The sequence below is a fragment of the Dasypus novemcinctus genome, chromosome 15, assembly GCF_030445035.2.
Source record: "Dasypus novemcinctus isolate mDasNov1 chromosome 15, mDasNov1.1.hap2, whole genome shotgun sequence".
Classification (NCBI taxonomy): Eukaryota; Metazoa; Chordata; class Mammalia; order Cingulata; family Dasypodidae; genus Dasypus; species Dasypus novemcinctus.
In genome coordinates this window covers 67,472,223-67,493,461 of record NC_080687.1, presented here as the reverse complement: position 1 = coordinate 67,493,461, position 21,239 = coordinate 67,472,223, and the positions used below count along the sequence as shown (strand labels likewise).

Below are 21,239 nucleotides of genomic sequence, written 5' to 3'. Positions count from 1 at the left end.
TCCTATACCTCTCTGCTCATCAATGTACTTGTTCCAAAGTATATCTCTTTTAATTGTCCAAAACCATACTTTATCATTACTTGTTCTACATTTGAATTTTATAACCTGTAAGAAATAAAGAGTAGAGTTATATACCAGAAAGTACATTACAATAGTATGGGCATTTATCATAACTGGTTATCTTTGTTTCTTTTTGCCTCATTGTCTCCTCTCGGGTGTCCTTTGCTTTCAGTCGGAGGGACTTCCTATAGCATTACTTCTAGAGCAGGTTTTGTGGCACAAAATCCTCAGGTATTGTTTACTGTTTATCTTGTCTTAATCACTGACTCATTTTTGAAAGACACTTGCTGGATATAAAATTCTTGTTTGGCAATTGTTTCCTTTAAGCACTTAAATATTTCATCCAATGCCTTCTTGCCTCCACAGTTTCTGATAAGAAATCATCATTTAATCTAATTGGGACTTATTTGAACATGACCCTCATGTAGCTTTCAGAACACTCATCTTGTGCATGCCTCAGTTTCAATACAATATTTCTGAGCATGATCTTCTTCAAGTTTATCATGTTTGGCATTTGTTGGAGGTTTTAAATATTTATTGTATTTACCCCTTCTGTTAAATTTGAGAACTTTTCTGGCATTATTTCTTTGAATATTCCTTTTGCCCATTCCTTCTCCTTTTGAACTCCTTTAATGTTTATATTGTTAAGCTTGATGATGACCTATAGGTTTCTTAGACTTTGTCCATTCTTTTAAATTTTTTTTTTCTTTCTGCTCCTTATCCTGAGTCATTTCAATTTTCTTTTCTTCAAGTTGATTATTCTTCAGCCCGGTTCAATCTGCTATTGAAACTTCCTTTGGAAATTTCATTTCAGTTATTGTGGTCCTCAATTCAAATATTTCTGCTTGGTTTCATTAAAAATATCTCTCTCTGTCTGAGAGCCTTACATTGTTTATTTACCATTTCCCTGATATCCATTAGGACTTTGTCTATGTTTTCCTTTGGCATATTGAAGATCATTTTTTTTAGTCTTTTTCTCTTTTTCTGGTATGTCAAAAGTCTATTCTTTGTTGATGGTTTCTGAATGTTTTATCATGTTCCTTTTTTTTTTCCTTCCCCTGCCCCCCCCCTCCCCGAGTTGTCTGCTCTCTGTGTCCATTCCCTGTGTTCTTCTGTGACCCCTTCTACCCTTATCAGCAGCACCGGGAATTTGTGTTTCTTTTTGTTGTGTCACCTTGTTGTGTCAGCTCTCTGTGTGTGCGGCACCATTCTTGGGCAGGCTGCACTTTCTTTTGCGATGGGCGGCTCTCCTTACGGGGTGCACTCCTTGCGCATGGGGCTCCCCTATACAGGAGACACCCCTGCATAGCAGGGCACTCCTCGAGCGCACCAGCACTGCACATGGGCCAGCTCCACACGGGTCAAGGAGGCCCACAGTTTGAACCGCAGACCTCCCACATGGTAGGCAGACGCCCTATCCATTGGGCCAAGTCCGCTTCCCATCTTGTTCCTTTTGATGGGCCATTATTTCCTGTTTCCTTATTTGTATTGTAACCTTTTGTTGTATATTTTACATTTAATATTTTAATTTATTAACTCTTGGCTTTAAACTCTTGGCTGTTCCTTAAATCTGTAACTATTTTGTGCTATTAAAGAGATACACTGGAGAGTCATAAGCTAATCCAACCAAACAAACCAATGCATAAAAGCACATTTTGCAGTTTTTGCAAATTGGCTCTGCATTGGCTGGTGCTCTGCTTCAATGTTTAGGTCTCCTATCAAGATGACCAGCCAAAGTGAAAGTGAAGAGCAGGATCCTCTCCATCTTTTCTAAACCTGTGTCTTGTCCTGGGCTCATGCTTACTGCTGGCCTCAGGAATCACACCATTTATAGGCACCCTAATGTTCCCTCCATTCCCTGTGAAACAAATTTTCCACTCCTGGGTGCACTATTGTCTGTCTTAAAGCCAGTAATTCTTGTCCCAGGCCACTCTGACTTAATTGTTTCTTACATTACTTTAGTTCTAAGCAAGCTGCTTCTGCCTGCATGGAGAGTTCTGGGAGGTTTAGCCAAAGATGAATTTCCTGGTGCAGTCTTTCAGACTGCTACCCAGTAGATTGGCATTAATAGACAGGCACCCCAGGATGCTCCTAGGGAGTGCTCTGTTTTCTCAGGAACAGGGACAGGGTTCCACAATGGGAGCGAGGCCAGCTTCACACCACACTAGGGAAGGGTTGGAGGAGGTACCAGCAAGTGTACCATGAGCTTTTCTGATCATTTTTAAAGCTGTGTATTCTTGATTATTTGTCCAGTTAATGCAACCCTTTAACTCTCTTTTGGAGTTTTAAATAAGATGGTTTTGCCAGATTTTTGTTGTTCAAAGATACTGTTAGGAATCAGTACCCTGGAGAGTCTTTTGCCTCCATTTTGATAAACTCAAAATCTTTAGGCCTAATTCTGTTCAGGTAGTGAGGCAGTACCATTCTGAGTACTCTAGCTGATCTTCTATAAATGCTCAGGTTTCTTCAGTCTTGCTGATTGAGATATGAACTATTTCTAGCCCCATGTGGGCTCTGATTATTGTTCCTTTGGCACCTTTCTGTGGTTCTTTTCTCAGTCTCATGTTGTGTCATCATAGCTATGTTTTGAACAGTATTCATGGAAAGCTTCAAAAGGGACCCTCTTCAGATTTCCAGAGCTCTCTTACTATGCAGCTCTCCTGTTATTTTTCTGGTGAACTGTAGTCTCCCTGGCCTCCAGAGTCTTCCATCTCTTACTTCTCTACTCAGGGAGATTTGTATACTCCACTTGCATTCCCAATCCTTTTGCAGGAGCTTGCAAATTCCTCTACAGGGTAAGCTGTGGCAATTATAGGGGTCACACTGTTAGATCTCCCTCTCCTAGGAATCACTGTCCTGCACTGCTAGTTTTTCTGCCTGAAAAATGTTTCATGAATTTGATCGGGTTTCTGAATTATGCACGCAGGAGAGTAAATTTTGTCCCTATTACTCAGTCTTGTTAGAAGTCTTTTATTTTGGGCGGCAGTGTATAGTTGATATTTAAAATTGAACAATAAGCATATGCTTTCTTAGGGAAACTTTATTGGATTCATAATTTTATTGGAGTTTTCTGAAGTTAAGCACATGATGTATTATAGAATAAATGTATTTTCTATATGAATACATATATTAGGTTGTTCAGATTAATTGTAAAATATTTTAATTAATTTGAGAGTTATGTCTCAGGCACATAGAATTTTTTTTCCATCTTTTTTTTTATTGACTTTGTAATAATATTACATTAAAAATATATATATATATGAGGTCCCATTCAACCCCACCACCCCCACCCGACCTCTCTCCCCGCCAGCAACACTCATTCCCATCATCATGACACATCCATTGCATTTGGTAAGTACATCTTTGGGCACTATGCACCTCATGGTCAATGGTCCACATCATGGCCCATACTCTCCCCCATTCCATCCAGTGGGCCCTGGGAGGATTTACAATGTCCGGTGATTGCCCCTGCAGCACCATCCAGGGCAGCTCCATGTACCAAAGACGCCTCCACTTCTCATCTCTTCCTGCCTTTCCCCATACCCATCAGCCACCATGTCCACTTTTCCCAATCCAATGCCACCTTTTCTATGTGGACATTGGATTGGTTGTGTCCATTGCACCTCTATGTCAAGAGGAGGCTCAGATTCCACATGGATGCTGGATGCAATCCTCCCACTTTCAGTTGTAAGCACTCTAGGCTCCATGGTGTGGTGGTTGTCCTTCTTCAACTCCTTCTTAGCAGGCACATAGAATTTTAACAGATTTTTCTTTTATACTGCAGTGGCATTAGAGTTTTATGTACACATTAAATGGTCAGCTTACAAATTTACAGTCAGGAAAGGTAAAACTGGCCATTTCATTAAACATATACATTTGTTATAGCTAGGTCAGATCTTATACTTTTACCAGTTATTAAAAAATAAAATATAACCAGAAATATGTGTTTATTTTAAATTATACGTTATAGAACTGTAAAATATTTTACTTGTTAGGAGTTGATAAAACAGACAAATATGGAGGCGGCAGTTGTGGGAGAGTTCTCATTCTGTCCTCAGGAGTTCTAAGAACTCACCAGCTGATCTGTGACTCACAGTTAGAAGTTGCCTATGCACTCGGGATAGTGATAGCATCCTCTCAGTAGTGTTATAATGACAAAATTGTAATGACAGGGTTGTATAAAAACTTCAAAAGAAATACCTCAGTATGAAATAGTATTCAATGATTCCAGATCACAATTTTCTTATCTCGAAATGCACATAATGATTAGGTTGATATATTAACATTTAGTGAGCACTTACTTTGTAAAAAGTCCTTTGCATGTGATGCCTTATTTAGTCCTTACAAGAACTCTGCTAAGTATCTACTATTATTGTCTCTGTTTCATAGGTATAAAAATAGAGGCCCAAAGGTATAAGCATAAGTCCAGGAAGAACAGGTAACATTCAATTTTTAATGGCAGAGCTAAGACCCCATCTTATGATTCCTATGTAAATTCTTTTTTCGAAAACAGTTAGCAAGAACAATATTTCCTGTTGTGTACAGAGCTCCCTTTGTAGACTTAAGAAAATACATATAGAAACAAACCAACCTACCATGTCTTCAACAACGAAAGAGCTTAATGGATACAGAATGAGGGAAAGAGAACTGGTTTTGCGGTCAAAATATCTGACTATGGGTCTTCCGTATACTGCTAATTCATTTATCAAGTATTCACTGAGGCTTCAATATTTGTCATGTCTTCTGATAAATGAAAAGTACAGAACTGTGAATGTTTGTGGATAAGAACATGTTGTTTTTTTTAATATACAAGTCGATTATTTGGATATTGGGTTAGTTCTTATTACTTATTAATCCCCATCCTTAATTTGATTTAGCTGGGTGAAAATGCTGACCATTATGAATTAGCATATTCTATGGTCTTTTTCAGATAACCAATGATAGTTGTTCAACTTAACTTAATGATAAGGACCGACTTTGTTCCATAATATCAATCAGGTGAAACTTAGCCAAAAACATCCTCTTTATATTTTCCATGGAAGTTACAGTTAGAATTGTCGAAAGGCCTTTAGCTGAAACCTACTCTTGAAGAGATAAGTAAAATGTATTCTACTATACACTTTAAAAAGTAAGGTTCTAGAAATTTAGCTTTCTATTTATTAGAGAACAAGTTTTTTGCACAACACAAGAAAAAACATAAAACAATTATTGAAAACTACCTGATTTATTGCATCTGTGTTTTAGGGAAAAACATATTTGAAAATAAAGAAAATACTATTTGAAATATTATTATTTCAGTACTTTTTTCTCACAGGTGTAATTTGATATACATTGCAATGTCCTGATTTTTTCTAAAGCCACTTTGTAGTGGGGCATATGAATACTGTCACATACTAGGTCACTACATGCTGAATATATTTTCTAAATCTGTTAGCTATCATTTCAGCAATTCTTGGAAAACAGATCCAAAACAGCAGATGGCTGAGAATTTAGGCTCCCTGTACTTAAACTGGTAGTAAAGATGTCATTACTAATCCACAGACCCAACTGAATCTTTGAATTCCTTAACAGAATGTTTCTATATATTGCTTAATTATTTTCCAGACTGCAGGCTCAAAGTAATCTGACTCTTAACTACTGCGTATTAATCTGTCATGACATAGCTTATGGGATTTTTTCATGGACTGACTTACAAAGAAACATTTTTATTGTTACAGAGTTAAGTTTTTTTTTAAAAAAAAAAAGATTCCCTCAAAAAAGAAGAAAAACACTTAAATCAGTAAAGAATTATTGTTTCAGATAAAATTTAACCATACAATATATATTACATCAATAAAATCAGATTTGACCTCCAATGGAGAAGTAAAATGTTACATTATAAATCTGTATCTACCAATACTCACCTCATTCTTTCTGATTTCAGTTGTATTTAATATTGTTTTAAAATGGACTTATCAATAAATTCTGAAATTAGATTCTAGAGAAAAAGAATTTCAATTGTATTTGCAATGTGCATTTTTGGAGTATTTATCAATATACTGTCATAAAGTTGATTCTGGATGTTGAAAGAAAAACTACCTTTATGAATCTTTCCATTAGGATGGTATTAATAAGGACTGATTAAACATGTTAGCAAATAGATATAGCTGAAGCAGTTAGTACCTGCTTTCTACATATGAAGTCATGGGTTCTATCCCTGGTACCTCCTAAAAATAAAACAAAAAACAAACAAACAAACAGAAAAATAACTCAGGGTAGCTGATGTAATTCAGTCGTTGAGCACCAGCTTCCCACGTGAGGTCCCTGGTACCACAAAAAAAAAAAAAAGTTACGCAAATTTTATTTATCTTTAAGAACAATAAGTTAGAGAACCAGCAATTAGTTCTTTTATTATTTAATAATGAGAAAAATGTAAGAGAGAGAATGAAGGAATTTATGAAGTGTTACATATTTCTGAATATATTCTAGATTAATTTTCTTGAAAATGAGGATATTTGAAAAATATCCTCTGGTCATATCTCCCAATAAGAATCTTCAAGATGCAGACACTGCAGCTACTATGAAATTTTAAAATAAACTTTAAAATTGGAGTAAGAGTATACACACACACACATATATCGATCTGGTTGCATAATTATACTAATTATACTTAAGTTCCCTATCTTCTGTCAATGGAAGTTCTTTCAAAGAGGGCAATACTAAATAACTGGGACTTTTGGGGAATTTTACAGAATTCAATATTATAACCTTAGACAAAATTTAGAAACTTGCATAATATTTATGAGTATTTAATTTTGGGGAAAAATAGTGAGCTGATTTTTTTTTTCTTTTTTCTTTTTTAGGTACCAGGCTTGAGGATTAAACCCCAGACCTTGTACGTGGGAAGCTGGCGCTCAACCACTGAGCCACATCAGCTCCTCTGAGCTGGTTTTTTTGTTTGTTTGTTTGCTTGTTGTTTGTTTGTTTTTTAAAGAGGCACCAGGAACCAAATCTGGGATGTCCCATGCAGGAAGCAGGTGCTCAGTTGCTTGAGCCACATCCTCTCCCTGCTCTAATCTTTATTATTTCTTACCTTCTGCTTGCTTGGATACTGGTTTGCTGTTCTTTTTCTAGTCCTTGCAGGTATTCAGTTAAATCTTTGATTTTAAGTCTTTCTTCTTTTTTAATATAGGCTTAAATTTCTTTCTCAGCACTGCCTTTGCTATAGTCCATAAATTTTGTTTGTTTGTTTGTTTGCTCTTTTTTTAAGGAAGTACTGGGGACTGAACCCAGACCGCATACTTGGAAAGCAGGCACACAACCACTGAGCTACAGCCACTCCCCTAAACAGCTCTTCTAATTTCTCAGAAGCAAAACTAAATAAATAAATAATATTTTGTTTTCATAATTTCCATGCAATAAATGGATGACACCTAAATAAGAATGCTGATTGTTTTACATCATTGCACATGTGTCATGAATAAACCCTCTAAGCTTTGCGCTAAACATTGGTATCCATATTTTACAGGTGAAAAAACAGAGGTACAATGATTAATTTCCCCAAATCATATAGATAGTAAATGAAAAAATTAGGGGTTTGAACTCACCTTTTCTCCTTTCAAAGGCCGGGATCTTGGCGCCACGCGGGTCAGCTGCTGTCGCCCCACCGCCTCCCCCGCCACCGCCACCCTCGCCCCGGCTCTACCGAGAAACCGCGCTCCGCCCAGTCGGACGCCGGACCCTGGCCGGGCATCTCCTCCCGGTGCCCCGACAGCGAGAGAACACCTACTGTGCCTCCCTGGCCCAGCACCCTCATTCCATCTGTCCAGGTTGTCAACCTCGATCCCGCAGCTCAACCCCTCACCTCCTCCGGGATGGCTGACATCCGGGAACTGACGGAGGTCGACGACGTGACGGAGGATGACTCTGCGGTTCGGCCAGGGGAGGATTGGTGTTTTGGGGAGTCCTTTGTTAATAATTTTGACTGAGTGGGGAACCGTCTTGGCCATGTAGAAGATGACTACATCCTTTTTGATTGTCCAGGTCAGATTGAGTTGTCCACTCACCTGCCTTTGATGAAACAGCTGGTACAGCAGCTGGAACGGTGGGAGTTCGGAGTCTTCGGTGTTTTCTTTGTTGATTCTCAGTTTCTGGTGGAGTCATTCAAGTTTCTCTCTGGCATCTTGGCAGCCCTGAGTGCAAGGATCTCTCTAGAAATTCCACAAATTAACATCATGACGAAAATGGATCTTCTGAGTGAGAAAGCTAAAAAAGAGATTGAAAAGTTTCTAGATACATGATGTATATAGTTTGTTAGAGATTCTACAAGTGGCTTAAGAAGTGCAAAATTCAGAAAATTACCAAATGCTATTCGTGGACTGATCGATGACTACAGCACGGTTCGATTTTTACCTTACTATCAGTCAGACGAAGAAAGCATGAACATTGTATTATAGCATATTGATTTTGCCATTCAGTATGGAGAAGATTTGGAATGTAAAGAACCAAAGGAACATGAAGATGAGTCATCTTCTATGTTGACGAATATTTTCAAGCATGCCAGAATGAATGAAGATTTTGCTAAAATGTAACTGTATATATGTGAAGAGCTTGTGACTGAAACTGCAGAACATTCTTCTCTTATAGAAGGATGCAATAGTAGAAACCTGTGTGTTTTAATGAAAAAAATACTTGGCTTTTTACCAGCAGCATGCATGAATCAAGTTCTGAGTTAATCTGAAACTGCTGCTGTTAAAAGTGGAATCGTTTGGTATTATTTTATCAGTATCAACTTAGAATTTAAAAGTCAAAATTGAAATGAATGCACAAAGATTTGTATATAATATAAATCAGCACCAATGCTACTGTTAAAAAAAAAGAAAAAGGTCAGGATCTTTCTACCTACATTATACAAACATATAATCATCTATTGGTATGGTAGTGTAAAAAGAAACTTTTGGGTGAGTTACACACCTAAATATTCTACATAAAAATACTCTAATTAAATGCTAATATTTATCTGAAAAAATTAAAATATTTTGTCCCATGACAATATTTTTATGGCAGGTTTAAAAAATATGCCAGATATATTAACAATTATACCAATTTGGGAAAAATATATAACATATTTGTGAAAAAGCAATTTTCACAAGTTTATATTCAGTTACCATACTGCCTTTTATAATTAATCAGCATTTATTCGTATTAGAGAAGTAGAACTAGTATATGAGTAGAACTTAGATAATTAAAGAGGAAATTTTCAATACTAGTATATGAGTAGAACTTAGATAATTAAAGAGGAAATTTTCAATAATTGGGTATATCAAAACAATTTCCTCTGTTGCCTCAGAACTTAGCAGACCATTTTCCATTAGATGTGCTTAAAAATAGGCTGTAAAACAATTATAGACTAAACCCAGCTACATGTATTTGTTGTGCACAACTAACTGGCTAATATAAAATGTAAAAGTAAAATGAGAAGGTGCCATAGATTCTGTCAGCATCAAGAGAATTTCAGAGTATTACCTTAGAATTAAAATTAAACAATTTTGTATGTTCTTAACTATAAATTGGATATCAAAGAAACTTTGTGTGAGTTACATTTATGTGTAAAGAATACATTTACTCAAAAATGCAGGTTTTCATTTAGCCATTTTCTCCAATTCACTTTATTTCTACATGATATTCATCGTCTAATAATTTATTGATAAATTAAAGCAAATAGAAATGATCCAAAATGCAAGTTTTCATTTCGGAAATTTATATTTTAGCTATTCCAAAGACTATTAGGAAAAATATAAAGAAGAAAAAAAATGCACAGATTATAAATGTTAGAATATTACTACATCACTTAGATTTAATTTGCAGTAAAATTGCTGCCCAATATAAGGAATAAAAATATCATAATATATTCATCAACATGAGGAAGATTTTGCACAGATATCACTATGACATTTGACTGTGGATATTTACATATGAAGTAATCTTTGTTCCTTTAACCTTCTAAACGAAGTATTGAGTCACCTAAGAAGTTTCTCAAAAGAACACTGATAAAATTATCTTGCAATCATATACTCACACACAGAGAAAAGCTTCTAACATTTTTCTCATTAACTTAAATGTCTGTTTGTTGTCAGAGTTAATTTAAGACTGAGTACAGATCAACAGATACATCATCCTTTAAGCTACAGAAGATCAGAGAGGCCACCCACCTCTCTGTCAGGAGGAGAAGCTGCTAATGGCCTCATCAGTGAGTCTTGGTCTTGAAGGTGTTTGTCCTTTTTGATTTCTAGCCATTTGGGGAAAAGAGGAGAAAGAAAGATCTTGTTTCTTGAACTTCACAATCTCCATTTTCTTTTTGGCCATTTTCCAAAGTAGAGTTTTCCAGAGAAATAGAATAATAACTTAAAGCTATGGTCACTTTCTACTTCTCTGCTTACTAAGTGTTATCCATATATACACAGACTATAAAAAATGGTGGCATTACCGAAATATTGAGGCAGGTGGACCAATCATGGTGATAAATTGAGTGTTTCAAGAAAGGCTGCTTTTGCTTTTGGTACTAAATCAGCTAAATTATTTCCTTCACCCCCCTCCCCAACATATTAGTTAGCCAAAAGGGTGCTCATGCAAAACCAGAAATCTGTTGGCTTTTATAAAGGATATTTATTTGGGGTAGAAGCCCACAGTCACCAGGCTATAAAGCATAAGTGAGCTCCATCACCAAAGTCTGTTGCCACATTTTGGAGCAAGATGCTGCTGACATTCAGCCTTCCTCTTCCTCTTAAGGCTCCATGGTCCCAGCTTCTTCCAGTGTCACCTGTAGGCCATCAGGCTCTCTAGGCTTTGTCTCTCTCACCATGTCTGTAGAGCTGTCTCTATTCCTCTGTGTTCTTCTCCTGTGTGTTTACTTCCTGGACCCTAGCTCAAAACTCCCTTGTGTCCTCCTTCTCTGTGTCTTTACTTCCCCAGGCTTCACATCAAAACTCAAGCATCAAAACTCCAACTAACTCTTCAGCTCTGCTGTGTAGTTTTATATGTGAGTCCCCACCCACCAAGAGGGCAGGGACTCAACATTTTATTGATGTGGCCCAGTCAAAGCCTTAATCATTATTTAACCAAGTAAAGTGAAACTTCTGAATCCAATATAATCTAATGTGCAAACAGTCCAGTTTACAAATATAATCCAATATCAATTTTTGGAATTAATAAATAATACCAAACTACTACACCCTCTCCTTTAGTTTTTACATTTGGAAAAATAATTTAAAAGGAAACTGAGCAGGAAGATATCCACAATTAAGGTGTTGTTGTTTTTTCCTAACTAAACTGAGGATATTATTTAGATTAAGACAGTTTTTCTACTAATATACTTTTTCTGTTCCAGGATCCTATCCAGGATACCACATTACATGTGGTCATCAGGTCTATGTAGTCCCCTCTAGTCTGCAAGAGTTTCTCTGTATTTTCCTTGTTTTCATGATCCTTAGAGTTTTGAAGAGTGCTGGTCAAGTATTTCATACAATATCCTTCCCTTTAAGTTAGTCTAATGATTTCTCATGGTTGGATTGACATTATGAGATTTTTGGAAAAACCATCACAGAGAGAAAGTGTCTTTTTTATAACATTATCTAGTGAGTACATGACATCAGTGTGACTTATTATGGTGATATATACATTGATCCCTTGGTTAAGATGGTGTCTATCAGTTCTCCATTGTAAAGTTACTATTTTTCCTTTTTCATTCATTCTTTGGAAGCATCACAAAGTCTAACTCACATTCAAGAAGAAAGGAATTAAGCTTCACCTCTTGAATGAGGAAGTATGTCTACATTTTATTTGGAAGCTTTTTAAATGGGAAATTAGTCCTTCCTCCCACAATCACTTATTCAGTCATTTTTTACCTCTCTACTGTAACTCCCACCAGTTTAAGAAGACTGAGGTTAATTGATGATAATAATACTATTTTTCTTACTTTTAATTCACACTTGCAATTTGTGAATGTATCACTTTAATTCTCAGTTAAGTAGAACAAAAAGGGAGAATAAATACTCTTACGGTGTCAAAAGATATCACTTCAATTTGGCCAGACTATTTGAGCATGCTATATCACTAGGTCTAAAATAACTAAAAGCAGGGATTCAAACAGATATTTGAACAACACTGTTCATAACGACATTATTCACAATGGCCAAATGGTAGAATCAGCCTAAGTGTCCATTAACTGATGAATAGGTAAAGAAAATGTGTTAAATAGGTAGAGATATAGATATAGATATATACAATTGCATATTATTCAACTGTAAATGAATATATGATACATGTAACATGAATGAACCCTGAGGATGTCATGTACAGTGAAATAAGCCAGACACAAAAGGACAAATAGTGTATGATCCACTGATACGAAATAATTAGAATATGCAAACTCATAGGGTAAAAATCTGGAATATAGGTTACCAGGAGCCGGTTTCGGGATAGGGAATAGAAAATTAATACTTAAGTTGTATAGAGTTTCTATTTGGGTCAATTGTAAAGTTTTGGTAATGGATGGTGGTGGTGATAGTACAACAATGTAAGTGCAGTTAACAACACTGACTCATATATATGAATGTGGATAACAGAGGAAATTTTGGGCTGTATATATATTAATAGAATAAAAATAAAAAGAGAAACATAGTTCTGTACTTAACAAACAGTGAACCCTATTATAAACCATGTACTCTACTTAATAGTACAATTATAGCTAATTGCACAATTATAAAAATATTCTTTACAAATTTTAACAAATATCCCAGACCAATTTAAGGTGTTAATAATAGGGTGCTATATGGAGATATTGTATTTTATGCATGACTTTTCTGTAAACCTATAACTTCTCTAATTAAAAAAAAAAAGAACAACAGTGAAATAGTTGGTCAATTCCATAAGAAACTGTCTCTGGGAATAAAATGCCTTCTATTGAGTATAGCTGCCACAAATAATTGGGACGCTAAGAGTAGTAGAATGTCACTCTAACATTCCTTTCACATTATTGATAAATATATACTCAAAAGAGTGACTTTACTAAAGTCATTGAGTAAGTTTGTGCCCAATTTAGGTTTTCTCCTTTTCAGATACACTAAGTTCATCTTTCTGGTATTGATTATTGAATGTTTAGTTTTTCTTCTAAACGAATACATAATTTGTCAAAAAGAACTATTAGACTAAAATAACGTACTAAGAATATAGATGCTTGAACTCTTGAACAATTTTTAATATGAACAAATCATTAGCATAATGTTTCATATTTTCCTGCATTTGATCTCTTTCATTCTCTGCTCTCTGGGCTCTTTCATAGTATATCACTTCCATTCAGTTAAATAATGAGGTAACCAATGCACTTTGAGCATTTCCTCAGCTCTTTCTAATACTGTGCATAAAATATACCAGTTCAAACTAAATTTAAAAATTTGATTTGAATTTAATTTGGTAATTTTTAAAAGTTGACTATCTGGAGGCTCAATTACAATCATCTTATTCAAATACAATAGTATTAAGAACTAATGAGTAAGGTATCATTGTTTATATGAATGAAGATTTTCATTAGCTTTAGTAGAATATACTGGTTTTTCTCTTGGCATGTATTTGGTAAAACATTTAATACTAGAACATCCTAGCTCAACTTCAAAACAAAAAGCTTAGTAATAATATAGCTAAAATCCAAATTATCTTAAAACACTAGCAATCAGTATTTTTCCCTTTAATTACTAACATTATTTAAACTGCTCTTTGGAAAGGAGACAAAAGGTAAGGTAACAATTTGTAAAGTTAGCAAAATTACTAATGCTCACTGCAGTAGCAAAACTTGCAATATATTGCTTCCCTTAATGTGTTCTCAGGAAATTCTGAAATATTCTGACTCTTGTTAAAAATCCAGATTCATGGACCTGATCTCAGCGCCTGAATTAAAATCATCAAGGTTGCATTTTTAAGTATTTCTTGGGGTGTTTCTTAAGGACATTTAAGTTTAACAATCTCTGGTATTCTGACACTTTAAGAACATGAGTCTTCAAAAATTCATATTACGTTCAGAATTCCTTAATAATGAGTATAAATGCTTGAGAATTATTACTCCATCTATAATACTATTCTTACGAATTTTATAATAGCTGACACACATGCTCAAAAATCTCTGGTTGGTGGAATTAAAATAATTTCCTCATAGCTATATCGAAAATTATAAGTACATAATTTTCAGAGGTACATTTCAAATCATCTTTAGTTATATCTCTGAATACAATATGTTTCGTTAATTTTGATTTGCTGTTTTCTAATTTTGACTTGTATTTTACCACCAAAGGCCAACAAATCATAAAATTCATTTTATTGTATCTTTGACTTACCTTTCTTCAATTTATATTCTCTCTGTTCCTTTAATACACCCTGTATATAGCATTTACATACCAGGCAATGCTTTGAAGAGAATGCAAGTATTCATTCTTGTAATCTCAAAAACAATCCTAAGAATTAAGTAAAATTATTATCTCCATTTTACAGGTGAAGAAACTGAGGTAGTTAGAGGTTATATAACTCACCCACGACCTTACATTTAGCAGGTGGTGAAACTAGAATTAAACCCAGGCAGTCCGGGCTCAGAGTCATGCTTTAATTCTCACACTCTGCTGCCTTTATTATGAGGTTGATAAATCTCTTTGAGGTCAAAAGTTGGGAACTCTGATTTCATTGGACTTTTTGTCTAATTCTTTCCATAGTAAATGTGAGAGGCCAATTAAAAAATCTGTTTGAACAGGTCTTTATAGATATAAATCCTTTTGGCAGGCTTCTCTAAAATAATGTCTTATTTTTGTTTGCAGGATTTGCAATTAAAAATTATTTCATCAAAAATTAATATTCCAATTTCATTAGATGAAGCCTGCTTTTTATTTTGCTCTTGTAAAATCAGTCACTAACCCAAAAGGAATTGGATAGGGTTTTTTGTGTGTGTTTGACTCCACTATTTCTATTACAGAAGCTCTTCATCACCATGGACTTGAACATTAAAAAAAAAAAAAAAATTAATATGGTTTATAGCAGTAATCCTCTTAAATGCTTGAGACTTTGCCAGCTTTCAACTAACAAGCCAGGTTATTAACGGCTGCGGCCTCACAACACTCAGGGATTATTGTCTAGGTCTGCTGACGAGGCATTGCTAGTGACCAGTTTGTAAAATGCAATCTGTTATTTTATTTCACAACCTGATCAATGATTAAAACTGCTTGATGTACAAAAACTTGCCTTTCTAACAGCTGATGATTTTTGCAATGTGTAGAATTGAATGACTCTTTTAATATGTGATTAAAGGTTCTGATTATTACTTGTGTATGTTGCCTGGCAGGTTGTTTTTTTGTTTGTTTTGTGTTTTTTGTTTTGGCTTTTGGTTTGATCAAGTAAAATTGAAAAGAACACAAAGATTTTTTTTTTAATTAACATTACTTTTAACCAAAAAAGATGACAGCTTTGTCAGAAGAACAGCTCCCCTCACCTGATTCTTAATATGGAGTTTCTGACAAGTATACAGATTTGCCTTAATTATTTATTCATTTCATTGAAACCATCTTCATCTGCTTTAAATTTCTAATAAGTCTATTTAAATACAGAGAATCCTATTTGAATGTTGATTTTGTACTTTAAAAATCATGACGGGGTCTGTATTTATGAAGAAGTGGCGTGAAGCAATGGTAAAATGGTTATATCAGTTAATGGCCAAAACCAAAATGCAAATTACATTAAGTAATGACATGATAGCATTTCAAACTAAATTGTTATAAAACCACTACAGGTATCAGTGGATTACAAAACATGTATATGAGGCCATTATTGTTACTAGAAAATATGGAAGCTCTAATCTGAAAAGTAGAAAACAAAACAATAAATTCCATATTTCCTTATCATCATAAATTAAGCATGCTGGTCAAATAGAATACTTTTCTCTGGCACAGTAAATAGGGAGAATGCCCTGTTCCCTGGGATTGGGGTCCAGCTCCAAGTTTTGACGTCGTGATTTTGTTTTGTTTTGTTCTGTTTGGTTTGGTTGGTTTGATTTTGCTATTTTATTAAAAACTCAATAACTCTAATTTGAAATCCTGAAGCTCTGTGTTTTCCCGTGGGAGGTCAGATCATGTCTCTTCAAATTTGAAGCAAATATGCATGTTTTAAGCATTCAAACTCAGTATGCCTTTGTTCTACTGTCCCCCATCCCTGATAAAAGCACTCCTTCCATAAAATTGTTATAAAAAGTATAACAATGGGACAGGGGCAGGTCAGAAGCTTCCTCCCCACCAACACATACACAGAGACAGAGGCAAATATAAACAACTATAGAATAGGATTACGGGTAGGGGTATAAAAGTCAGGGCAAAATGTTTGTTTGCAGAAAGGGAAGCCAGATAGTTACTCCTACCTGAATTTTTGACCCAAAAAACATGGTGGGAGTACTATATACTGTAAAAGAGTTCTCTACATGATAGACTTCAAAACACTATTTTGAGAGAAATGTACAGGAAATAATTTTTTAGCCTTATATGTCTGAAAACTCTACTCTTTTACTTAATTGTTTAGATTTGGGAAAATTGAAGTAGATATTTGAAATAAATTGTCTTTAGAACTTTTTAAGCATCCTGTCTTCCAAATTTCTTAAATATTATTGAGCAGTCTAATGTCATTTTACATGAGTCTTGAAGAGAAATACAAGTTCTTGCCACTGTCTGGAAAGCTTTTATGATCTTGTAATATTCTGAAATTTCAAGATATGCCTTACTATATTTTGCCACCCAATCATTTGATGGGAAATTATTGAGCCTTGTATTCTGATAATCCATGGAGTAAAGTTTTTCGATTAAATCCCCAGTGCCTAGATAATGAAAGTTCTCAACATTAATTTTTGTCCCTACATCAGTTTTATTACCCTTTGTAGTTATTGAATTGTAATCATACAGCTGGAAACTCTAATCACTGTTCCAGGGCAACTAGTTTAAATGTTTGATCCTTTTTAATATATAAATTTCCCTAGGAAAGTTTTTATCAATAATTTATACATCCATGTGAGAAAACTCCATGTATGTTTTTTTACGTAATTTTGTGATGGGAAAAGAGGAATTTACTACCAATTTGGACTGAGAAGTCTCTGCAAAAAGGAAGAAAAAACTAAAGATAAAAATAGGTAGGTGACAGGCAGGGTAGAGTTGGGGATACCAAGGCATATGTTTCATCTTTTTTCATTTGGTCTGGGGTAAGAAACTGCCTACTTAAAACCCCCATTATACTTCTGATTTGATAAATGCACTGCAATTTGCCTATAGCTATAACCACTGGCAAAACTGATGTTTTTTAAAATTATTTATGAATTCTGATAAACTTGTTAGTTCTTTTATTCAAAAGAAGTCTAATTCTGTATGCATAATGTCAAGTATTCAAATAATATGTACCAAGTAAGAAAACATACAAGGACTTCCAGTGTAACATGTAGTAGAAGTGTCAATAATGAGCAGTTTTCTCATGCTTGAACTCTCAGCCCTGAAATTCTTTCAATACTGCTCCATAAAGTTTGATGTTTGCTCTGGTTTGTTGTAAGTAATTCTTTAATAGAATAAGATGGTTCTCTTCTATTCCTAACTTAATAAGGGATGTCTTTGTTTTAAAATAATGATTGAGTTTTGAATTTTATAAGTGTTTTCCTATATTTAGTTACATGATTATTTCTCCTTTTCAGTGAGGTCAATTATGTTGCATAAACCAAACTTTTTCATACTAGAGCCTCTTTAGAAAATATAACTCGTTTTGGATTGTTGTTTTCTTTTTAAATGTCAGTGTATGTTCATAAAAGAAAGTGGCCTAAAATTTCCTTTCTTGTAATGGCATTATCAGATTTTGTTACCACTGTTAAGCTCTCCTAATAAAACGAATTGAGAAGAAAAAAAAGGGGGAGGGGGGACAAGTTGCAACAACATGTCCAGTTTTCACTTTACAAAGGCTGTATATTACAAGTCTATGCAAATATACATAGATTCTTCTCTATCTGATCAAAAACCATACAAGAATATAGTCATGCATTGTTCATATAGAAAATTTCAGAAGTATATGATGCCAGGGAATGACATGGAATGTAGAAAATGAGTTTTCTTCTTATTCTATGAATGAAAATATATCTATCATCTATCTACCTATCTTCTCCCATATTCCCAAATTTGGAATATATATATTAGACTTTTATGAAGTTAATTCCTGAAATGCTCAAGGGATTTTCCTTTGAATTATCTCTTTTTTTTTAACCCAACATTCCTGTGAGGTAAAAGCTATTATCATACCAAGCCACATTTTTTAGAAGGAGTACTTTTCAAAGTCCCACTTTTAGCTACAGTACGGCTCAGTCGATGACAGCAATTTTAGGGGAAATTGTATATATATCCTGTGTATACCATCCACTTAAAAGTAGTCTTCATAATATATATATCAGCATGGTCTAATATATAACTTGGTTGCAGAACTTCTATTTTTAAAGCTTCTTACCACACAATTATATAACAAACCCCAAAGACCCCAAAATCTGAACAAATTGGATTAAACCTGTGATAGTCATGTAACAATAACAAGGTTGGTAATGAGTTTAATGGGGAAAGGAAAGGGAAAAGCAAATTCCTTATAGGCTTGATATTGAGAAGGATTTCTATAAAATACTGGGATTTCAATAGATCAATTGTTCCTTGCTTTCCAGATGCTAAAGAAAGGAAAACTGAAGGCTTTGCAAGATATTTCAGTGAGACACTTCTGACAAGTGATCAAATCATTGAGCACTTTTTCCTGAAAAATAATGTTCAGATGTAGTCTAAGCATACGCCCTGTGACAGCATGAACATCCTTTTCACTGTGTTGACATTCATTCTAATAATAGAAAAATGTAGACAGAATATCTGGCACCCCCCCCCACCACACTGAAAAAGACTGTGACTTCATGTCTCTGATATAAAACACTTATTAATGGGAAAGTCCTCATTGTTTAAAAATGGTTTTAAAACTGCCTTTTGTTTGGTATTTTATACTGAATTTTTTTAACAAATTAGTTTTATTGATACATATTCATAGAGCATAAATTCACCCAAAGTGTACAATCAATGGTATTCAGTAAAATCACATAGTTGTGAATTCTTCACTTCAATCATTATTAGAGTATTTTCATAATTCCTATAATAATAATAAAAACCAAAAAGAAGACAAAAAAACAAATCACCTCTCAGTCTTGCTATGCTTCCCCTATTGTACATAGCTACTACTGTGTTTCTGTCTCTCTAGTTTATTTGTATTTATATTTTGTAAAAAAAAAGTTTTATGTATGCAATATCACCCATATTGGTATGTTGCATGAGGTTTCACTATATTATAGTGTGGGAGCCCAGGGCCCGGAATGCACCCCTTTACATGAAACACAGCCTGAAGCACAGAGCTGGCGGCATATCCTGGATACTCACTAGTTAAAGAGAAACAGGCTTCCCCAGAGGAAAGACTGTCCAGATGGTACTGCAAACTTTAATCCTCTCAAGGCTGCAGACTCCCTTCCTGCGATAACATCCCCAAACACCCTGTCTGTTCTCATCCCTATGGGATGTTTTCTGTCCTGAGGCTCCATATATTCTCCCTCCTTTTCTTGCTTACCTTGTGAGTTGGAGCAACGATACTGGCTTTGGGTGGGGTTTGCAGCAAAAGTCCCCTTCCGCCCTCGTCCTCCAAAGCGGCTAGGTGTGCTGTCACTGCCGCAGGACAGTGCTGGCCTTCCCGGTAGGAAAGCCCAACCAAGGGGCGGTGGCCCCTGCTCCAGGTGAAGTGCTAACAGCAGGGCTGATGCAGGCATTGGGAATACAAGTTAAAGAGCCAGCTGCCCTACAGCCCCAAGAGGGGAATAATGATAATCTACTGTTGGCTCTGCCTCAAACTATACAAACTGGGGAAAATGAGGTCCTTTGACTACGGTACCGGCCAATGCAGTCCCGCTGGTTAGGAATCTTAAGCCCATGGGGAATAGGAGTCAACCAAAACATGGTTACAAGATCATAGTTTGTACGATAATGCCAGTAAAAACCTTTATTAATAATCCACCATCTCCCGTTCCCACTGGGGCTTTATGTGTATCTATGTGGACTTTCTTATGCCTAAACTAACTTTTTATGTCACTGAAGAAAACTCAGAGAATTTAAAATGGGAAAATGTAAGGTATTGGAAGCCTCCTCATAAAACCCCTCTACCTGGTATTTTTTACCTACTAATGGAAATTTTGCTTGTGTGTTCTTAGGCCAGCACGATCTGCCCCTTAGTGTTCTTTTCACCCATAGCGTCCTAGCCAACACCTTCCTGCAGTGGGCTTCATCAGTAACTCATGCCCACAATCAGACCAATGTTGAGTTTGCACAAACCTGAAATAGTCACTCAAAAGCATAACTGCTTTAGGTAATCACACCGCTCCAGCCCTTAATGATTTTTTCTTTTTTTAACTTTGTTAAAATTAACGTTAATAGATGACAAGGAACTTAATAATTCTAACAAAGCTACTTCCTTGCTGAAAAATGAAACTACTCAATTACGTAAGGTAGATTTACAAGACAGAATGGCCTTGGATATTCTTACTGTAGCACAAGGTGGGGCCTGTGCCCTCCTTAATGTTCAGTGTTGTGTGTATATTCCTGATCACTCCCATAATATTTCACAAGCTCTAAATCTTATGCAAGAGCACATACAACACATTGATAAATTAGCCACTGACCCCCTCCTGACTGGTTTAATTCTCTCTCCTGGCCCTGTCAACATGTCTATATAGGTCTACTAGCTTTTAGTGAAGAAGTCTTATCACTCTGTTGCCTGTTATACTGTTGCTATGGAACGCCGATGCAGTGCGTGTCCTATGGTCAATGCTGGCCGCTGTGTGGGGGTGGATTGCAGAAGCCCAAGGTCCTGGGATGCCTCCCCTTGAATGAAACGCTTCCCGAAGCACGCAGCTGCCAGCAAACCCTGGACACCCATTAGTTAAAGAGTAACAGGGAAAGCGGATGTGGCTCAAATGACTGGGCTCCAGTCTACCATATGGGAGGACATAGGTTTGATCGCTGGGGCCTCCTGGTAAAGCGTGCCCACATGGCTAACCAGTACCCTTGTGGTGAGCCAGTGCCCATGCGGCG

General features: G+C 35.6%; 1 pseudogene; it reads left to right on the top strand.

Annotated features, from left to right (window-relative positions):
- Positions 1-8,611, top strand: part of LOC101434748 (GPN-loop GTPase 3 pseudogene) — a 69,649-nt pseudogene extending 61,038 nt beyond the window's left edge.
- Positions 8,612-21,239: the final 12,628 nt, after the last annotated feature.